Below are 3,406 nucleotides of genomic sequence, written 5' to 3' on the forward strand. Positions count from 1 at the left end.
GAGAAGCATTATTAGAGAATTTGACATTGTTTTTATTTGAACCTTCATACCGATGTATGTTTTCATCGACTCAAAACCAAACAAAAAATAAGTTTTACATACATTAAGTTATCTTTTATAAGCGTATGTTGTTTGGGATTATACATAGTCTTGCTTATAATAAAAAAAAAACAAATGTGACAAAGAAGATGGCACATATTTAGCAATTTTATATTATTTTACGTACTTGGCCTATTACCCTGTCAAGTTATTGGATACGCACACAGTGCATGTGACTTCTGTTTCACTAACACGCGCTTGTTTTAATGATCTCTTATATTTTATTATACTTGCATACGTGTGCCATACTTTTAAATCGAACCATGAATGACTATAACTAATTACTAAAACAAGGCTAGCACGTAATTAACCACTTTTGGACATAAGGAAATATGTGTCTGGGCACTTCTGGCACCAAGCGATTTTGTTACATTTTGTTACATTTTGTTACATTTTGTTTCCAAATTGTGTTATTTTTTTTTGTTTAAATTGCAAAGTGCTATGCTTCTTGTTTGTGATATCTTCTGTATACATTGCAATTAACATAATTGAAACGTATTTTACGTGTTTTATAATGATAGATTTATCTTATTTTTTTGTTTTATACTGTGTATGGGGTAGTAAACTTATACTCAACATGTCAAGTGTATTGAGGACAAATGCATTATGTCCGTTTTGTTGTGTGAATTCGATGTACATTTCTAGATATATTGTCAACAATACAATGTTTAAACACAATATTTAGCACTATTTAATATCGGAATAATATTTAGAAAAATCATGTTTTCCGAGCTTATGTTTTTTGGGCATACTGCATGTATCTTCTATACAATCGATGTGTGAGTTCTAATCATGGCTTTCATTAGCTGAAATAACGTTAGCCGATATGCTTAGCTCTATATTTTTCACCCCTTCTCATACATGTGATTTACAGCGATAGTTTCACTGTACCGACACTCGTAGATTGATATGTTCGTGTGAAGCTTGGCATGATGTCTAATTATCTGGCTGCTTTCGAATTTGGTTTTGCACACTGAGTAGGTGGCGTATGTCCATTGTTCTGATTGTATGTGTTGTATTCGTTCTTTGTCGTTGTTGAAAGGGGCACACCATCCTAATCCTTACATGAAGGCAACAACAAAGAAGACAAGCATATACACATATAGAAACAATGCATGCACAAGCGACTAACCAACATTAACCAGATGTGTCGGTCCATGGTCATTGATTCAATACACGTCTACGTGTTATTCATCTTTATGAAATCGCTCTAATATATCAATAGATCATATTTTTTGTCAAAAAAATATTATAAAATTGTAATAGGTAGCACTACACTTATCGAAAAATAAAGTATTACAACATACATTGCTTTAAAAAAAAATGGCAGTAAACTCAAACATTCTAATTGTCTTTCTTATACCAAATGTTATATTGTTTTTAATTTTATTTTATTGATTCATTTTTATTTTCTTTTTTTTAAACGAATATGTTTCATAAAACGGTTTTAAAAAGTGTGTATCCATAGTTATTTGAATATCCCGTTAGTCACTTCCCTGTTTAAGTTACAATCTGACCAAGGGAAATAATTCACAATGCAGTAAATAAAAGTAATTAATATTTATAAAACGGAATATTTACCATAGGCCTTAATATTTAAATGCAGTTAAGATATATTGGCCCCCTTTACAGTGTTTTTCAGGTCTCAAGGATGTCGTGTTGCAGTCCAGTTTTTTTAGACCCAATAAGTAATAAAGAAGACTTAACAAAAAGCTATCAGAAAAAGATCAGAGACTCCATAATCCACTCAAAGCCCGGACAACAGATGTTTTAATTTCACCTTTGTTCTATGATCCTATTGTTTTAAAATTCACAAATGTTATGACGAAAGGAGGAAAAAAGGAAAGAGTCAGGGAAGTGATGCGTCGGTTGTTTGAAAACATGAAGCTCCTACAAATTGAGATATGGCAAAAGGCTTCGGAGATAGATAAGAGTCAGATTGAGTGCAATCATGTAACCATCTTCAAACAAGCTGTTGACAATTGCAAACCACTGCTGATAACTGTTAGGGTTGTCAAAGGTGGAGTAGCGTATAGGGCAACAGTGTGTGCCAAGGAAAACGAAAGGCATTTTAGGGCTATGTAGCGGATTATTGATAGCTGAAGAGACAAAGAAAGGAGAATCTCAATGGAAAAAAAAACTTACTCTTGAAATCATGGATGCTTACAATAAACAGGGTAAGGCAGTGAGAAAGAAGCAAGAACTTCATAAGATTTGTGAGAGTAATCGAGCCTATGCACAATTAAGATAAAGATTGTGATTTCAGAGTTATATAACACATTACAGAATTATAATTGTCAAGATAATATATTTTTAATATCAACACACTCCATTCTAAATGAACGCTATTGAGATCTTACAAAGAATTATATTGGTATTACCAACTCACTCCTTTCTAAATGAAAGATAATGGTTGACTTCGTGTCGGCGGTCATCGCTACAAAGTTGATCGTTGTAAAATGTAGCCCTAGGCCAGGGGTCGGCAACCTTTTGAGCCGAAAGAGCCAAAAGTTACAATTTACAACATTACCCGTTTTTTAAAGAGCCACTAACATTTTTATGTCAATAGTATATTTGTTTAGGATTATATATATATATATATATATATATATATATATATATATATATATATAAATCTGATTTGAATTTGTGTTGAGATGATCTACTATGTAAGTACTTGCATTTGTTTTGAATAGCTCAAATCGCTCAGTGAAAACATCCTTCATTTTGTTTATATTAACGCTGAAGTGATTGAATAGTAGCATTGGTTTTATAACAATATTTTTTCAGATTTTTTCGTAATTAAGTAATTTACCGCTCACCACGTATTCAACAAAAAAGTATTTTTTTTCGAAACAAACCACTTATTCAAGCAAGACATAGGCTGGGTTTTCCTTTCAGTTTTACACTTGGCTGGTTAAGTTTCTTTGTGATATCCACTATGAAGTTGAATGTTTCAATTCGGAATGGACAATGCCGCGGGTTGCCGACCCCTGCCCTAGGCACCCTGTGTAGTATTTCGTTTTGCTAGGCTGTTAGGAACAATTGTAGTAAACAAATACATTTCTTAGGCTCAGACATGTAATTTACGGAATTTGTTTTTCACTTGTCCACTGAATGCTTTTGTTACAATTCAGTATGTATAATTTTTTTGAGTGAATACAATAATGAGTATATTCAAGCAGCCGAAATAAAATAAAAAATGAAAACAACAATAACTAATCGGAGTGTTCAAGTGTCTTGAAATATACCATTAAATTACGCTAGCAGTTTTCTAAATAAAGTTCTGATATCTGTTAAATTTAAT

General features: G+C 32.2%; 1 pseudogene; it reads left to right on the plus strand.

The window, feature by feature from the left end:
- The first annotated feature begins 1,750 nt into the window (after window positions 1–1,750).
- On the plus strand, window positions 1,751–2,350 carry LOC131936701 (small ribosomal subunit protein uS7m-like; annotated as a pseudogene).
- Window positions 2,351–3,406: the final 1,056 nt, after the last annotated feature.

Source organism: Physella acuta, unplaced genomic scaffold, assembly GCF_028476545.2.
Source record: "Physella acuta isolate Inbredline_101_S28 unplaced genomic scaffold, ASM2847654v3 ptg000185l, whole genome shotgun sequence".
Classification (NCBI taxonomy): Eukaryota; Metazoa; Mollusca; class Gastropoda; family Physidae; genus Physella; species Physella acuta.